Source organism: Macrotis lagotis, chromosome 4, assembly GCF_037893015.1.
Source record: "Macrotis lagotis isolate mMagLag1 chromosome 4, bilby.v1.9.chrom.fasta, whole genome shotgun sequence".
NCBI classification, from domain to species: Eukaryota; Metazoa; Chordata; class Mammalia; order Peramelemorphia; family Peramelidae; genus Macrotis; species Macrotis lagotis.
Genome location: NC_133661.1, coordinates 207964937 through 207984546, shown reverse-complemented (window position 1 = coordinate 207984546; position 19610 = coordinate 207964937). Strand labels below are relative to the sequence as shown.

Here is a 19610-nt window from a genome sequence, read left to right as displayed (position 1 = left end):
ACTTTATAACTTTATCTTTTTCCTCTCACTCTGAAATCATTTAACTGAAGCTTCTAACTTCCTGGATCCTACAGGTGACAACTCTGATAACTAGATCATCAATTGGTTGAGAGGGAGGATTTCTCTCTGCATCTCTGACAAGATAACTGGATCCATTAGATAGGATGACATTCATGGGATTCATAGAGTTTGAAATGATGGGCTGAACCTTCCCCAAGTCTGAAATAAATTCTAGTAATGTGGCCCCTAATCTGGGGCCTTGGTTCTCTGGTGGTACCTCCTCATTCCACCTAAAAAAAATGGGGCTGGTACATGGGCCAAAAAGAGCTTCACAGAAATTATATTATCAAGGGGAAGCAAGCTCTTGAGTTAGAATTCCTGCTCCTGGGATGTGGTTACCATTTCCCCCCTTCCTTTCTGCCAAGATGTTGCTGAATCCTTGAGTAGACTAGAAAATCAGAAAAGAAAAACAACCTTTGTCTCTCCATTTCTGCTTGTTTTGGGTAGGAGCCAAATTGTCTTATAGCCTTTACAGAGTTCTTAAGAAGTCAAAATAGGGCAGTGAGGTGGTGCAGTGGATAGAGCATGGGCCCTAGAGTCAGGAGGACCTGAATTCAAATTTGACCTCAAACATGTAATGATTTCCTTGCTGTGTGACCTTGGGCAAGTCACTTAACCCCACTGGCTTCAAAAACTTTAAAAAAAAAGAAAGAAAGAAAAATCAAGTGAGGAGTTACTTTCTGAGACTAAGAAAGAGTGGACAAGGAAAACCTTACCCCTCTATTTAATGCTTCCAATCATCAATAGCCATATCCTCTACAGCTTGAAGAATTCTAGAACTTAGGAGCATGAAGAGAGAAGGTGGAGGAAAGGGTGCATGGCAGCAGTTGTCCCTTTCTAGAAATAATTCAAGAGAAGGAAACTGTGAATAGTTGTCTCAGATAGAGAGGGGGAAAACACAATTAGGTCATGCATTTGGGTGAAATTGGAAAGAGTGGCCTCCCTCACAAATCTTTGAGAGTACTAAACTCTTAACTACTACACTTCCCATTTCTTAATTAAAATTTTCAATGCTTCTCTGCAAACTAATATACAGCAAAGGAGTGTAATGCATCCTATGCAGTTTTGCATCAATAACCCCTATACTTTGCTCCTAGTGGTGCCTCTTAGCCAAATGCAAGCCGACTGTTTAATGCAGCACTAATTAGTCTATCCCCATTCCAGTCTGTAGGCTCTCCATTGTAATTCTTTCCAGCTCATTTTTTTTCCTTTCCAGAGCATCAATCAAAGTAAGTGCCCTGCCTGCCTAAGTAACAGAAGATGTCCTCCATACATTTGTCATATGCCACAAAAACAAAGGGAGAATTTAATTGTTGATTTGGGTGTATTCAGTTGTCCCTTAGAGCAAATGAAAAATGCAAGAGAAGGAAAAAGGGGAAAAATGAAAGTTTGGAGGATGAGTCAACTGAAGCCTCCAAAGAGAATATTTTTCTGTTCTTAGCCTTTCTCCCAAGCTGAATCTTCAGAGCTTTTTTAATTGCATGGTCACTTCTTGGATTTTTTTCTCAAAGAAAATTAGTTATCCCATTTCTTTTCCCTATGAATATAAGTCCCACGATAGAAAAATGTGTAATAGTAACCAAATCTAGCTTTCTTCAATAGCCATGCAGACTCATTTTGTTCTTTTACATTAACTAAAAAGACTCTCATTTGGAGGTAACATTGGCTATATTTTTTTTTGCAAAAAAATGAATTTATATTCTATTTATTTGTTTGCAGATATGTTTTATGTTTTGAGAATATAAGGGCAGGAAGAACAGAGATAAAGAAGATTGCTTTCAATCCTATATGATATTCTAAGGCAGGTCTAACTCAGACCACTCCAGTGAATCAGGCTCAAGATTAAATTGCAGAGAGATACTTATGAATGGGAAAAAATAAAATGAAAACAATTTTCCTTAGAATGATTAGGAAGGTTATAAATCTAAAAACTGTAAAGGACTCAAGTGCTAAAGTTAGTCTTTAAAAACTCTAAATTCAGAAATGCAGTAGAAGAGGAGTTAAATAAATTTTTTTAAAAATATAAAAAGCAGTATAAAAATCATTTTAAAAATACAAACTATATATAATGGAGTAATGTCAGAAGCAATTCAGAATAATTCTTCTGTTATAAACATCACCATGATGACCTGGAGTACCAAGAATGATAACTTTTGATCAATTCTAGCTAAGAAGTCATGGGACTCTTGCATGTCACCTGCCCCAGATCCTAGGACACATATATCCATCCCTCCCTAGCTATAACCTCCCTCTCCCTTTAGAAATCTCTGCTGAGAGGCTATTAACTTCTTCTATGGGGTTCAGATAGAAAATTCCCCATTACTTTATTCAGGAAATCAAGATTGCAACCAAGTTAGCTAAAGGATTCCCTTTCTTCCAGGATAATTCCCATTTGGAATGATTATGAAAAAAAATAATTTCACCTTTTTCCATATCATTAAAAAACAAAGCACCCTTAATAATTCCTTTCCTTGGTTTCTCACCCCAATTTAGGGAAAGAGAAATCTACTAATTAAGGGAAACCATCTGAGAGGACAGAAACCTTAAGGCCTAAGCAACTTAACATAGGGAATGAAATAAGGAAGGGCTAAAAAGGGTTAGCTAGGACCATGTACAATTGTAGCTCATCCTTATCAGTTGAACCCTTCTGAAAGGTGGATCCAAGAATCCATTGGTTGAGGGAATTCCTCCTGCTTCTTGAAATAGGACTAATTTCTCAAAGACATATATCCCTCTTGGAGATAGATTACCCAATCTCAATAATTAGAGAGTCCTGGTAAAATTTCTACCTTAGAGATCTATTCCAGAATTCAACCATACCACCTTCTCAAAAAATTGTAGAGAAGGTAGAAGACACAGTAAATATGATGGTGAGGAGCCTAATTTCAGATTTCCTTTGCAATAAAAGTGGGTTGTCTCATTAAAATCAGTGATAGAGGGGAAGGCCAATAAGAAAGAAAGATATGTCCTATAAGTTCTATAATGAGGATTGCCACAGTCGTGGATTTAATGGAACTAGAATCCTATATCCTAAATAAATATCAACTGCAGTAAAGGCAAATACTTGGCTATGAGATAGAGGAAGAGGGTTACAGTAGGTAATTTATCAGAGATACGATAAGAACGACATGGTATCATACCATAGTGATCTTTTAAACAAGTTGACATGAGGCACACCATTGAGCAGAATTCCATGTATCATCTTCATTTGAGGGGATCATATGGTCTTGTGATACTACAACACCATAGCATCATGGACTCTATGTCTAGTTTGATTTTGGACCCAGTCCCTAATTTCTACTATATCATAAAGGTATTCTCCACCAAGCAATGAGAATTTCTCTAAAATCTCTAATACCAACTCCCCATAGATGCCTAGGCATCAAAAAAGCCAAATAGACCTTCCACTTCCTTAAAAAACCTGCCCAGACTATATAAAAGCGGTGCCAATTATTTTACATCAGTAAGCTTCCATTTCCTACAGCAAGGGTCATCAAACTATAATGCAAAGGTCTTCCTGCTATTTTTGTATAGCCTGTTGTAAGCAAAGGACTTTTTTTACATTTTTTAATTCAGTAAAACTTTATTTCAAAGTGAAAAAAATTCTGAGCTCCTAGGGTTTTTCAAAAACAGGCCAAATTAGGATATAGTTTGCCTATCCCTGCTCTACAGCACTATTAACATCAGGTTAGTCTTAATACCACTATACAACATAAAAAAAATTTTTGTTTTTCAGTTGTTTTAGACATCTCTGACTCTTCCTGATCCAATTGGGGTTTTCTTATCAAAGACACTAGCTTGGTTTGTCATTTCCTACTACATATAATTTTACAGATGAAGAAACTGAGGCAAATAAGATTAAATGACTTGCTCAGGATCACACAGCTAATAAGGGTCCGAGGCAATGTCTGAACTCAGGAAAATGAGTCTTCCTGACTCTGGATATACATACTGATAATTCACATTTGCATAGCTTTTGTTAATGATTCTTAGGGCACTTTACTTTCAGCAGGTAGTAGTATATGGATTATACCCATTTTACAGATGAGGAAACTGAGACTCAAAAAGTTAAAGTGAATTTTCCTGGTCACATAACTAATAAATTTCTATTATCTTTGTATAAAAATCTGCCTATGACAAACTCACAGACTTTAGACTCAAGAGCCAGATGTAGGTCAGGCATATCTCCCTCCATTGTTTCATTTAATATAATGATGTTATTATAACTAGAAATTTGACAGGGGTCATTTATGATCCCAAATGGTTTCTTTCCCAGAAAGTGTTATATCTAGAGTGCACTCACACCTGGGAACTAGAGAATGAACTCTTAAGTCCTTGGACATAGGAGTGCTTCATTCCAATTCTATTTGAATACATTTAACCAACACTCTGGCAATAGTGAATAGGCTTTTTGAATATTTAAAGTCAATACTCAAATTCAGCGGGGCAAGGTAAGGAGAATGATTTAGTTCATGGCAGATTAAACCTTTTAATATCAATGACCCAAAAAGTTATGAACAAAAGAACATAGCCTCATAGATCATGGAGAAAGTTAACAAAAGTAAATGTTAGCAGGCACTCATTTGGATTAACATGTAAAAGAGATTTATTTTTATTATCTTGTCATTTAAGATTTACATGTATAGGTCACTATAAGGAATTTAGCAGCAACAATAACAATAGCAATAATAATTAGCATTTAAACAGTACTTACATCTTTGCCAGACACTATACTAAGCACTTTGGAATTTTTTCTCTCACAACTCTGGAATGTTATTTTCCCCAGTTAACAAAAAAGGAAACTAAGGCATGCCCTCAGTTAACTTATAACTCATAAGTGTCTGAGGTCAAATTTGAACTCTGGTCTTGCTAATCTCAGGATCAGTGCTCTGTCCATGACTTGCATGACTTGCTGTTGTGAAGAATGTAGTAGATTTAACAGTCAGGAAACCCAGTTTCTAACCAATTCTGCCTCTGACTCTCTGAGTAAATAAGTATATTCTGAGCTTGTAAAGGGACAAAAACTCCTCTGAGAAGCATCAGAACAAAATGTAAAAACCATTTTCATTTGATCAAATAGTGATGTCCATGGAATTACCTTTCAGTTAACTGAAGAACGTACTAAGAGGTGGGTTTTGTTTCATTATGCTTTTCAAATGGTTTTAGTTTTTCCACAGCAAATTCTCTTTTGACATTTATCCTTGTACTTGATGCATTGGGATACAATTCTGATATATGTTGTCTGAGGCTGTAGGTTTTTGTCTTTGTCTTTGTCTTCCCAATCAATCAGAAGTACTACATTTTTAAAAACTTCTGCCTTATATTTTGGGAAGAAGAAAAAATGGAGCCTCTTGTTAATATTATCAGATAACACCAACTGGGAAAAAAAGAAAGAGGAAAATTGATTTTTAAAATATTTCTATATTATCATATTTCCCCCTGTAAATATAATAAATGAAATGGTGCTAGGCAGAAAGTTATGTGAAGAGGACCTGGTGATTTTAGTGAAATTCAAGCTCAATATGAGACAACTTTGTTATATATAACAGGCAAAAAAGTCACTGTAGGCTATTTTAATAGAAAAATAGTGTTAAAAATAAGAGAGGAGTGAATCTGCCTCATCAAACTCTACCATAGTCAGCCTCTATCTATAGTACTGTCTTAGAACTTCTGGGAAAGATATTGACAACAGAGAGAGCAGCATGGCATAGTAGAAAGAGAAGTGGTTTTAGGGTCAGAGCTAGGTTCATATCCCAATTCTGACTCTTATGACTTGTTTGATATTGGATAAAAAAAATTGAGGCCCTTTCTGGGTCTCAGTTTCCTCAACTATATGGAACATGTTCTTTTTCAGACTTTGATAATGTTGCTGATTTATAAGCACAAAGACCAACACAAATGTAAGATTTACATATTTTTTAAAAGTGCTAGAAGAAACAGAGACTTTCCAAGAACAAAAATGACATTAGTTCTTTTTTCCCATGTCATATATGACCAATAATAAAATAATTAGAAATTCTCAACTCCAGACCTGTTTCATCTTACAATTTATTTATCTTACAAATGTATATTTCTTGATTTTGTAACTAAGTTGGCAAAGATAAAACTTTGGCATAGTGCTAATAAGCATTACGAGTTAGATTGAGGCCCCTCATTGAGGTGATCTAGCTCTAAGTTAGGAAGATTAGTCAAAGAAAAAAAACTTCAAAACTTGGTAAAATAGAAGTTATTATCTCTCTGCCCAACCACAAGCTTCCTAGGTTCTGGAAACCCCTCAGAGCCCAGTCAACAGAACAGAACTGCAAGAGCTTCTGCAATCCCATTCTTAGGTTCCTGCTCTTTATGAAAGAACAAAACATTCCCCCCCAATAGTGAGGAAGTAAGCTTCCAGAGTACTTAAAAAAGAGCAATGACAAAGTCCAGGAGGAGAGCAGACCATTACCACAATATCAGAGAGGCCTGACTCAGCAGCAAAGCAACCCAGCCTGGAAGCAGAGATGCCGCCCATTAGATTATGAGCTCTTTGACATAGACAGTCTCCTGGTTCTTGTTTGTAGCCTACCACTTAGTGCAGTAATTATTGACTGTCTGACAATCCAGTGCAGCCTCTGAGCAGTTCATCTTAGCCGTAGAGCCTCCTATTCTCAGGAAAACTTATACTGATATATAGATACAGATAGATAGATAGATAGATAGATAGATAGATAGATAGATAGATAGATAGATAGATAGATTCATTCAGTACACATTCAATATAGTAAAAAAAACAAACAAAATCACACATCAGAGCCTATAGCAACATAATTGAAAGTTATCCTAACCATATAGGTTCCCTACCCAAATGCCTCACTACTATAATTGTTTAAATTTATTCACACTCTCCCTCATGTACTTATTATGCTTTGGTATGAGAGTGTACCCCACATTTATAAGTGGAATGGTATGTGATTATTATTTCTGCTTTGTCTTTTGAGAAAATGTTTTTAAGAGGTAACTGGGTCAATTGGCTTTGTTTTTAGAAAGCACATTCAGATTCATTATAGCAGTCACTCAACCTAGGACTCAACCTGTTGATATTTTTTGTCACTCATTCCCAAAGAAGACTGCTATGACATCAGGGAGGTGATGCCATGACAAGTATATGAATTGGATTTGAGTGAGGGGGATGCTGTGCTAACTCACCAGCCTCACTTTCTCCTCTGGAATCATCTGAGTCCAGTGACCAGACATGAATCAGAAAAACCGGAGATGGTCCTGGATGTGAGGCAATCAGGGTTATGGGACTTGCCCAAAATTACACAGCTAGTAACTGTCAAGTGTCTGAGTCTGGATTCAAACTCCTCTCCTCCTGACTCCAAAGCTAGTGTCCTATTCACTATGTTACCTAGTTGTTCTGATATCACTGGTGCAGATTGGGGAAATGAGTTAATGGTGGGAAAGGGGTGGGTGAATGGGAACAGAAATGTAAGAGTAAAATATGAGACTAGATGATCTCTATTATCCCTTCCATCTCTAAATCTGAAACTATCAACTAGAATAAGCCTAATTGAGTAATTTTTTAAAATCATGTAAGGACTGGTTTTAAGAAGAAAAGATAAGAATACTATAAAGGCAGGCATCTTTACAAAACATTACAGACTTTACAATATTTAAAAGGTTTTTATGTAGAACAAAGATTAATTAGATTTATTGTGTGTGGCCCCAGAGGGCAGAACTAGGAGCAATGGGTGATAGTTAACAAAGTCATATTTTTACTTCATATAAAAAAGAAATTCTTAAAGAATAGAACTGTCCAAAGGGTGAAATTGGCTAACTCATGAGTAAATTAATCCCTAGAGGTCGTTAAGAAGTAGTTGGGCAATCACTTGTCAAGGATGTTATAGAGGACAGTTGGGCTTTACTTATGAGTTTGGACTAAATGACCTCTGATATTTCTCCAGAATCCAAAGTCCCATAATTCTGTGACCTCCTCACCAATCAACTCTAAAACCCTCATAACTGAGTGTCCATTATTACATATAATATAGTCTTTAAATTGTAATAAGAAAAAAAAAGAACTTTTAAAAATATTTCTTACTGGCTATGTATTATCCTCTTTATGAAACAAAAAGTCTTAAGCTTTGTTTCTCATAATTTTGCTTTGCTTTTAAATTACCTTTTATAGGCATGAGGTTGAAGTAATATATTTTTCATACAGTTTTTTCTGTCAACTTAAAAATAAATTCATAGACAAAAGAAGATCAGTTGCTCTCCTCTTAAAACTCCTTCTACTGGAGTGGATTGGCAAGTCATAAGCAATTTATAATCTTAGAGGTTTGCTTATAGTGTTGAGAGGCTATTTGACTAGGGTCATATAACTAATAAGAATTAAAGGCAGTAGTTGAACCCAGATCTTCTTAACTCTTAACACTCTATCCACTAGTCCTGCTTCCTCTCAAGTCTTTAAATCATTTTACTGGTTCATAATCTCTAATTCACTATCTTTTAAGACATGAGAGTACTAAACTGAATTTATATTTTAAGGGGAAACTACATGCATTTTAAGTATATGTGTGTATGTTTCAAAAAAAAAGTATGGTTTAATAGAAAAAATACTAGGATTGGAGTAAGAAAGGCATAGATTAAAATCCCACATCTGACAACTACTAATTATGTGCATTTAGGCAAATTGTCTTAATGTGCTGAGCCTTGGTTTTCTCTTATGTAAAATGATGGCTTGGACGACATGATTTCTAAGGTACCTTGCAACTCAATGTCCATGAGTCTTTTATCCCATGAGACACTTGTTTAGGGAGAGAAACATTAATATTAGCAAGATTTTCATTATTTTTCAGTTTTATTAATTAATTTTCATTAATCATTTCATTTTCATTTTCACTCATAAATACTATTCATTCACTTCTTAAAACTATCATAATCCCTCTGTTACTAATAAGAAAGAGGAAAGTGAAAAACTAAATTGCTGACCCGTTTCCCTTTTCCTCAGTTAGACTTCCTGCCACTTTCTACTCCATCATGATTTCCTAGTGCTGCTTTTCTGAATAGCTCCCTAAATTCTCTTTACTTCTTCCTGGTCCTCTTGTTTTCATTGCATACTGAGGCCTCTAGAGCACAGAAAATTCAGGGATTAGATCAATAGCTAATGTGTTTTATTGTTTTATGGACTTTTTTGATGCTTGGGACAGGGAAGGTGTTATAACCTATGATCATGTTTGCCGGAGAGATTTCATATTGATATGGATCTTAGCCTTTTTAATAAATATCCTTTTTTTAACTAATTGTTTCTTCTGACTGACTAAAAATAAATATACCAGTAGGAGTGCATAAGTTATAGTGTTAGTACTGAAATCCTTAGCCTGTCTTGAGCAAGGGGTAGTCATCCTTTGGGTTATCAAAGTTTAAGTGAGAATTGGCCAAAAAGTTTTATAACATTATAAACTTAGAGTTGGAAGAAACCTTAGAGATCATTTAATCCAATCCTACCATTTTTCAGATAAGGACAGTGAGGATCAGAGAGATAAAAGATCTGGCCTACAACCAGAAAACAGCAGAGCCAGATTTTGTGTCTAGGTTCTCTGACTTCAAACCCAGTGCTCTTTCCACTGAAAACCATACTGCATTTATTAATTTGACTAAATCTAAAACAGGTGACCTTTATATGGCAGAAAGAATTGTGGAAGCTAAAATAAAACAAAATAAAATAAAATAAATGATCTGCCATTAGCTTTTCAGAAGGGCAGCAGGAAATTTAGAATATCACACCTGAAAATAACTTGTGAATTACAGAACTAGGAATCTCAGGTTCAGACGATTAGTCTATTTCTTCCTGTCTTTGGACACAATGTTTTCCACATTTTAAAAGAAAGCTTTAGCCTTCAACTCAGTGCATTAGAACCAAGAGAGAGAAAATGAGAAGAAAAAAACAACTATCAAATTGACATGTTCTTAATCAATTAAAAGTTTTCTGCATGATTCAATATTAACAGTTAATAAAAATCTATCAATCGGCAGTGGTGTTGAGAAAAACCTCTTCTGAGGCTATAAATCACATGTATGGCAATTCAGGCAGGGCCTGTCATTAGTGTATTAGTGGGGGAAATCCATAGATGATACATAGTCACTCCCAGTGCATCCACAGATCTCCTGTCCTATTGCTCATAATTCAGTTTAAGTATCAAACATCATTAAACTTTACTAAATATTTCTCAGCACTTAGATTTTTTTAACTAAAAACCAATTTGTGGATGCCTGCCTGCTATTTAAAACATCTAACTCACTAATTGCAAAATCTATAGAAAAGTCTCTGCAGCATCAAAGGCTCAGTTGATCCTCTGAACAGTTTATAAATGAAAAACTGTCTCTTCTTCAAGCAAATAAAGGCCTTAATGCACTTTTTCCTGACTGTGATGCTATTTTTCCTGTGGGTTTTCAAAATGACCTTCCTGTAAGCATCAAGGACTATAACTTTTCAGATAAAGAAACTTGTTCATGTTTTAAGTCTATGCTAGGTTCATTCCCCTATAGCCCACAGTTTCAAAAGCAAGGAAAAAGTAATCTGGAATTTAGAAGGGAGGAGGAAAAAAAAGGGAAAAAAAACCCCTCTGTTTCCAGAATGAAGTTACCCTGTCAGCCTGCCTTGGGCCTTAGGTGGAGAAGCAGAGATTAAAGAGTCAGTATTCTTTTTCATGTTTCATCTGCCAGTTTTGTGAATGTAGAAAAAAGAACCAGTGGCTACAGCTAAGCACCCAACTGTGGTATTAAGTATAGAGTCCCCCCCCCAACCCTCTTGCAGTAAATTTAAGAAAAAAATTTTTTACCAGTTTATAGAAGGAGCATGCTAACGATGCTCCCCAGCCATTGAGAAAGGTACCTCAAGAAGGAGACTGAACAGAGAGCCACAGATGCAGCCCTCATATAGACCTTAAAGATAATGAACCCCTTTGTTTGGCTGTGTGAATTCAGAATGTTAAATCTCAGATGATCTCATCATTTCCTATTTATTCTATACTTACCTGAATACACCATGTATTGCAGCTCTTTTAAAGCCCCTGCAAGCTACCAAAAAATGTCCTTTTGTTAGGCCCTTTGCTGAAAAGGCTACTTTTGATAGAAGCCTCCGTCTCCTCTTCAAGCTAAATTAGTCTGACTTCCTTCTTTCAGACACACAACTCACTATTTAGAATGTTTGGCTTTAGTTTGGTGGAGAAGCCTAACAGGAAAGAAACCATGTTCTCTTTTTTTCACCATATTTCTGAAGACAAACTTGTACTGATTTGTTTTGATTTACTAACAGAATTATGTTCCTGCTGCAGACACTAGCTCCCTTTTTGTCCCTTAGCATCAGTATATTGCTGCCTACAAAGTTCCCAAGGAAAACTCAATTCCCTCTGGTGGGAACCATGGACAGAGCAATAGATTTGTGCTTTGGGGAAATTGGGGACATTTTAGAGAGGTTGCTTTGGGGTTGTTGGGTTGAATTTTTTTTTGGCTTGTTCTTATAAACTTAAAAGAATATGCATTACTTGCATTTTAACCACCTAACTCAAGACATTATAAAAATGAAATTCAATAAAACTTAGCACCCAGCATTTTTGTGGAAAAGAAATGTATATTTGGTGTAAAGGTCACTTGCTTGAAAATAATAATTTTCTTTTCATTAAGCTTTATCTGACCTCCCCTTTTCACAGTTTGGGATTGTTATGCCTTTTTTCCATTTTTTTCTAGTATCTATAATAATAATTTTTGGTTGTCAGAATGATTTGTGCCAAATCAGTATAACTTTCATTCAAAGACTCCTCTTTATATGATCTCATGTGTGTTTTCATAATTTTAAGATCTAGTCTGGGTTTTATAGTTACAGGGAAATCCTGTTGTAGGAAAACAAAAACAGAATCATTCCCAGAAAGGTGACAAGGCCCTGTGTTTTTCTAAAGAAAATACCATTATCAAAGCTAAATTAATGATCAGGCAAGTGCATTCAGAATTTTGTCTTGGATTGCTCATTGGTAAATGTGTATGTATATGATTTGGGGCTAAATTTTCTAAATTATTGCTATTATCTTTGTTTCTACACCCATAAGATTCACTATTTGGGTGCTTTTAGATCCTCCAGGAAAAAAATTGTATTTTTCTATAGGAAATATTAGTTCAAGCCAGGGACAGAAGTAGCTAGGGATATGAGCCAGTCACCTTAGGATCCAACCTGAAAAGTAGATGAGGGCATGGAGATAGATAGAAGAATATAAGGTGTTTCCAGAATTTTGAAAAGTAAAATATGATATCAGCTTCTATGTCAAAACATTCAACCAAGGCAGCTAGGTGACACAGAGGATAGAGCACTGGCCCTGGAGTCAGGAGTACCTGAGTTCAAATCCAGCCTCAGACATTTAATAATTGCCTAGCTGTGTGACCTTGGGCAAGTCACTTAAACCCCTTGCCTTAAATAAAAAAAGTAAAAAAAAAAAATTCAACCCACATCCTAATAGAAAAGTAATATGGAAGTGCCAGCCAAATCCAGTGGAGCAACTAGGAGGCACAGGATATAGAGCACCAGCCTTGGAGTCAGGAGGACTTGAGTTCAAATTGGCCCCTGACAATTACTAGTGTGACCCTGGGTAAGTCACTTAACCATGTTTGTCTCAATTTCTTCAACTATACAATGAGCTGGAGAAAGAAACTGCAAACCACTGCAGTATCTTTGCCAAGAAAATCCCAAATGGGGCCATAAGAGAGTCTGAAACGACTCCATAACAACAAGCAACAACAAGCAACAATAATACCCATCCCAGTTTAACCTTTGACTTGAACCATCTAAGACTGACTGAGTCAAATGATAACATTCAGTTTTCTCTTTAGCCAGAATCCATTCATAAGATCGTTGATTGAAGGTTGAAAAACGTGGTCTATGACTCTGAATTATTTTTAACTAAACATCTGTATTATCTCTCCTCTTCTTGCCCCCTTTTTGTAGGTTGGAACAACATGGTTTTTAGTTTATTCTTAGGATCATTAATTTAATTAGCCCTTTTCTACTTCTGAGAGACAATAAACAATTTTTAAAGGACTCAAATCAGAAGGAACTTTCTTACTCCTTAATTCTATCATTTATTTCCAAGAGGAATTAGTGTGGTTTTTTCAATGTCATGCATTTTTCTCCTCATTTCCTTCTGATCTCTCAGACTAAGCCTCAAAAATTAAAAATTTAAAAATAAAATAAAAAACAACAGCCCCTGGATTAAAGAGAATAGAAAAAAGTTTTGTGAATTTTTTTCAGGTTCTCTCATTTATAACTTAAACTAAAAATCTCTTTCAAGCTGTTACCAAGGTGGCTTTTCTTCTTGAGCTGATTAGGACCGCATGAGTTCAGGAAAAACTGTCAGATCCTGCCTAGGGCACAGCTGGAGTGATCCAGCTGATTTGCCAATGTGATTTTTTTTTTTTTTTGGAGAAGGAATAGCTTCATCCCAGTGTCAAGAGTTTACATTGTGGGCCCCTGAGCAAAAAAAAATGTCAGAAACCCTTTGGTTAATTGTAAAATAAACAGACCTTCAGCCTCTTGCCTTTTGGTGTTAGCTCTATGCAATCCTGAAGAAACTTGGGTCCTCTTACTGCCTGGTCTTTGGATCAGCACATCTCCCTGGCCATTGGGATCCATGGATGTTTCAGACTGGAAATTGTCATCTTAGGGAAATACTCATTATAATATAGTCAAAATAAATCTGACTCTGATTGAAAATCTAGCAGCAGGGTTTAAACTCTTCTTACCTTTTCAAGATTCTGTTTGTCTGGGGGCCTCCAGGGCCAGCCCCAGGCAAAACTGTGAAGTAGGCAAAGTTTGTCTTCTGCAGGCAGTCACCTCCCCGAGGGCACCCCCTCCTCTCTTTTAGCAGCTCCCATCTAGAGTTATAAGGATCCTAATGCAGTACATCTAACCCCACCCCAACCTGTGGACTCCCCTTTATCACCTAAAGCCTTTCTTTCCTAAACCTTATTCCAATTTTCAAGTCTTTATGTAATCCCTTCTATTATCAAATCAAATCTACTGTGATTTCTTCCCCTTCCCTTTCGACCCTGGTCTGGGCTAGCTGGATGAGAGTTAACTAATCTGACATGGAAGTCTACTGGCCTGTGCAAATGACTTGTTAATGAACTAATGCAAACTTTCCTAAACTGTAGTCTGATTAGTGGGTGGAGAGTGCCAGTGGCCTCTGGGAGAAATTGTTGATGTTGCCAAGACAAGGAAAGGGAAAGGGGAAAGAGGGGAACTGGTATTTATTGACTTACTCATCATGTATAAAGCATATTCAAACTCCTTAGAAATCAAATCTCATTTGATTCCTCAAAACCTAACCCTGTGGGTAAGTGCTAGAAGTTAAATGTCCAAGGTCATACTGCTAATGAGTGTCGGAGGTCAAATTTGAATCTTCATTTTACAGTTCAGGAAACTGAGGAAGACCGAGGTTAAATAACATGCCCAAAGTCAGACTACTGATGAGTATCAAGGTCAATTTTGAATTCTTATCTTCCTGACTCCAAGCCTCATGTTTATCCACTACACTTACCTAGGTGCCTTTCACCTTAGAAATGATAACTGTCATTTTTTATTATTTTTTTGAATGATCACTTCATTTCCCCTTATTTGTTTTAGTCTAACAGGGTTTTGTATTTGCATATAAATTTTGAGTAGAGGCTTATAGGGGTTCTGAGTGGGCAAACGGTGATCATTCATTCATCCATTTAATTATGTATTGAGCAAATAGATGAGAAAATTATCTAGTTGCTCATAATGCTTTTAGAACTTTAAAATTTAATATCAAGGGACTCTCCACAGAGGATACACAAAACAAATAAAACAACTCTCTCTGCCCTCAAGAAGCTTGTAGTTCAGTATTATAAGAAAAGGAAAGCTGAAGAAGCAGCTACAATGAAAGACACAATGGGATAGGTGTCATAAAAGAAGCACAAAGTATTATTGGAATTTAGAGTAATCTTAATAATAACTGTAGTAACTAGCATTTATTTATATAACAGCTACTATCTTCCAGGCCCTGTGCTAAATGCTTGATAAATATGACCTCATTTGATTTTCACAACAACCCTGGGAGGAAGGTAATATTCTTATCCTCATTTTTATAGCTGAAAAAAATTGAGGCAAATCTCAGAGGTTAAATGACTTGGTTAAGGTCAAATAACCAGTAAGAATGAGAGGCTAGATTTGAACTCAGAGAGCTGGACCTGGAGTCAGGAAGACTCATCTTTTTAAGTTCAAATCTGGCTTCAAACTGTGTGACCCTAGGCAAGGCACCTAACCCTTTTTACCTCAGTTTCCTCATCTGTAGAAATGAGGTGGAAAGGGAAGTGATAAACCATTCTAGTTCTTTGCTGAGAAAACTTCAAATGGGGTCATGAAGAGTCAGATATGACTGAAACAATAGAACAGCAGCTACCTGATTATAAGCGCAACAGTCTCTCCACTGCACCACTGAGCTTCTTCTAGAACTTTTAAACTGTCAAAAATAAATCATACCTTCCTTTTTCAATCAACGCTCTGAGTATTCCTCTGACATAAATGATCTTGGAGAGCTGCTATGGTTAGAAAGGCCATTTTCTTGCAGCCCACCTGAGAAGTGAGCCTCTCCAGATTTGTTAAAGATTGTCAATAGCTAACTGACACAATCTGTCTCCAGGTCTCTACCGTAGAACTCTGGAACTTTACAGGACCTGTTGGACTTCTGCTGACCTCAGAGCTTTCAAGGAGGGTTCTCTCAAGCAGTAAAGTAGTAAAATAGTAGATAAAGTGAGGAACTTGGAAACCTGAATTCAAATTCTGCTTTGAACACCTCCTAATCTCTAGTCATGGTTTCCTCAACTGTCAAATGTGGATAACAATAGCACCTCCCTCACAGGGTTGTTGTGAGGATCAAATGAGGTCAAACAGAGGATCCCAAATGCTTATTGCAAGTTTAAATTTTATTGGTTGAAGCTATTAAAGGGAAGGGGAGTGACTTTTGTATAGATTCTCCAAATTCTCTTCTAACTTTTTAATTTACTTTTACACTTGAATATTTCATGCTCATAAGATTGTAGAGCTAGATTGACAAGAGACCTCAGAAATCATCTAGTCCAGTCCCCTCATGTTGTAGATGTGGAAGCCAAATCACAGAGAGATTAAGTGAGCGAATGCCCAAGGAGGAAAATGATAGCTATTATTACAATTATTATTTACAATATGATTAAAATAACATAATAATTATTACTATTACTCTTGAATAGTACTTTGTACTGTACATGTGTACATGACATATATATGTATGTGTTTATATATTTATATATGTTGTTATTGTTCAATTGTGTCCAACATTTCCATCACCTTGTGAATCACAACATACTAATACTGTCCATGGGGTTTTCTTGGCAAAGATACTGAAATAGCTTGTCATTTCCTTCTCTAACAGATTAAGCAAAACAGAGTTATGTGATTTGTCCAAGGTCATACAGCTAGTGAATATTTGAGAACATGTTTGAACTCAGGACTTCCTGAACTTTTGACCCATTGCTGTATCCAGTGAACTATCTCATATATGCATATGCATAGATAGATATAATGTATGTACATTGCATACAAATATATTTACATACATATATGTATGTAAATATATATATGGGTTTGCCAGCCTCTTTACATATATTATCTTATTTGATCCTCACAACAACCTTGTGAGATAGATCCTTTCATTATCCTCACTTTATAGATACATAAAAGGAGGCTTTGAAAGCTTAAGTGACTTACCCAGTTACAAGAATTAAGTAAATATCTGTGACAGAATCTAAACTCAGGCCTTCCTGACCCTAAGCCCAATACAGTATCCACTGAGCAGCCTAGCTAGCACAAAAGACTTCTTTTGGTATCGTCTTTCATGGAACAAAATCAGTGCTTTATTTCTAATCTGTGCAACTTTGAACTTACCCACTATCTCTCTTTCCTCTGTCTTTGAAACATCCAAAAAGCACTTCCCTGGTCTCTGAGCCTCAACCAAAGACAACATAGGCCTACTGGGAAATCACTCCATGCTCCAAACTTAGGATACATATAAATATGTGTAGATGAGATAGAGATAGAGATAGAGATAGAGATAGAGATAGAGATAGAGATAGAGATAGAGATAGAGAGAGAGAGAGATAGAGATAGAGATAGAGATAGAGATAGAGATAGAGATAGATATATACATACACACATGTGTCTATGTAGGTGTTTATGTGTATTTATAAGCATGTGTGTGCATATAGTTATGTATCATGTGTGTGCATGCATGTTATATTGTGTGTCTATATAATAATCTATATTTACACATACATATACACCCTCATATATATATAGACATCTCTTGGTTTCCTTATCTGTGAAATGAGCTGGAGAAGGAAATGGCAAATCTCTCCAATATCTTTGCCAAGAAAATTCCAAATGAAATCACAAAGAGTGAGATACAACTCAAAAACAACTGAACAACACACACACACACACACACACACACACACACACACACAAAACACACATTATGGATATATAAGTATACATATACAGAGAGAGAGAGAGAAAGAGAGAGAGAGAGATTGATCATATCAGCTGTTGATTGGGGGACTGTATTATTATCATTCTGTGGAAATGGGGGTAAGATTCACATAACTTTGGACTAGACTTTTATCTTATTTTTTTCTCTAAATATTAACTGTTAACAGAGTTCAGAGGATTTGAATAAAATCTTGTCATGTAGCATGCAACAGTGGTTTGATAGAAAAGCCGTATCATCAGTGGTTAGTATTTTACCTGCTTTCAGCTTAACCATGTAGTTTTGTAGCTTGTGAAGCCATGCGTACAGAATGTCAGAAACTTAGAATGGCATGTGAAAAGGAAATACGGGGATCCTCATGGTGCATCCAGACTAAGAGGAGATGATGGCAACCTAGCCCTCTGTTTGAGCCACTAAAAACATAAGCAAATAGATAATGAATAGGGGAGAATTCTTTATTGTTGGAAATGTCTTTAGGATTGGGCCTTCTTTTTTCTTTTTTTTTTGTGACAGAGTGTCGTGGGGTGGTGGTTGAAGTCTAGATCTGCTGACAGGACTATGTGTGAGTGGGAGGTCAGGATCCATGCATTTACATAGGAGCATAATATTTCTGAGGCCCTGACATTTGGTTATCTTAGGAACTATGAAAAGTGGCTCCTGGTATTATGGTAAGAACTTTAACAGCACTGAACACTGTTCTTTTCCAAAGTGACTTCTTTCTTTTCCCCACCCCCCCCAAAAAAAATCAAAATGTACTTCATGAAACTATTGTATATGAAGCACTTATTAGCCGTAATTAAATGGACAATATGAATTTACTACGTCTTTAGGACTCTGGCTTGTTCTGGTTTAGAGCAAGATGATTAATGCAAATACATATTACTTGAGATAACCATTTAGCAGCTAATTTAGCCAAATTTATTACAGCAGTTAGAGGTTTTTCATTTTAGCAGACGGAGACAAGGACATGCCAAAAGCAGGAGACGTAGATGAATGCACACTGCCCTCTAGTGCCTGATGACTTTGTGGCCTTTGCAGAGAACGCAGCCAGAGCCAATATGTATTTGAGTAATAACACCCAGGTTTTGCACATTCCAGGCATCCTTTTAAACCATTCCAATCTATAGCACTTTATTTCAGGGCATGATTTACTGCTCATTCTCCTTTTACTAGCTCAGGAGGGCCCAGATACAAATCAAATCAATTTCAACTTGGCAACATTTTGGTTAAAGTATCATTTTTAACATCTGCATTTTTAAAGCTCCTTTTTCAGTCGGGTATTTAATGGCCAGCGTTTCACATTACTGATTGTTTTTACTTGTTCCTTCATTTTTGGCCATATTTCAGAGACTGTATAGAGCTGTCACTTTGTTTGGCTTGAACCAAGTCAATTCTATGCTCCCTTAGGCCACAGTTTCTTTCTGATTCCTTTGGTGGATTTATTTTGTTCCAGTATTAAGCAAAGTCTCACCAGACTTTTCCCCTTCTGACCAATGGAGATTTAGTTCATCTGAGAACTATAAATTCTGTTTGACAAGATCAAAAGGAACCGATGTATAAGCTCACTGGTTGATATTGCTTGCAATGAGGAGAAATGATCAAAGAATGAAAGGGATAGCACACTCCTGAAACCTTTCAAATATCCAGAATCTCAAAGAGGTCTACCTAGGAGCTATGAATAAATCACATACAAATTTGCCTTTCTTACAATTTGACGTCAAACCCATTGAAAATGTCCACACAGCATTAGGTGTTCTCTGAGCCAAAAAGATTTGTAGTCCTTTTATTCTTCCTCTCACACCAGAGCTGCCAAAAATGGAATAAAATCTTGCTACAAATGGTAGTAACCCACAGCTCCGGAGCCGATGCTCCAGTGAATTGTTGATTTTATTTGTCATACTAATGGCATCCTACATTAAGCATACAGAGGGGCACTTCTTGCCTTTGTACAGTGCCTTCCATCTCTGTACTTGGGGGGGGGGG

The 19610-nt window shown here is 36.4% G+C and overlaps 1 protein-coding gene across 1 annotated transcript in view; it reads left to right on the top strand.

Moving 5' to 3' along the window:
* The window catches only part of NPAS3 (neuronal PAS domain protein 3), a 1122614-nt gene that overhangs the window by 1085279 nt on the left and 17725 nt on the right, over positions 1–19610 (top strand).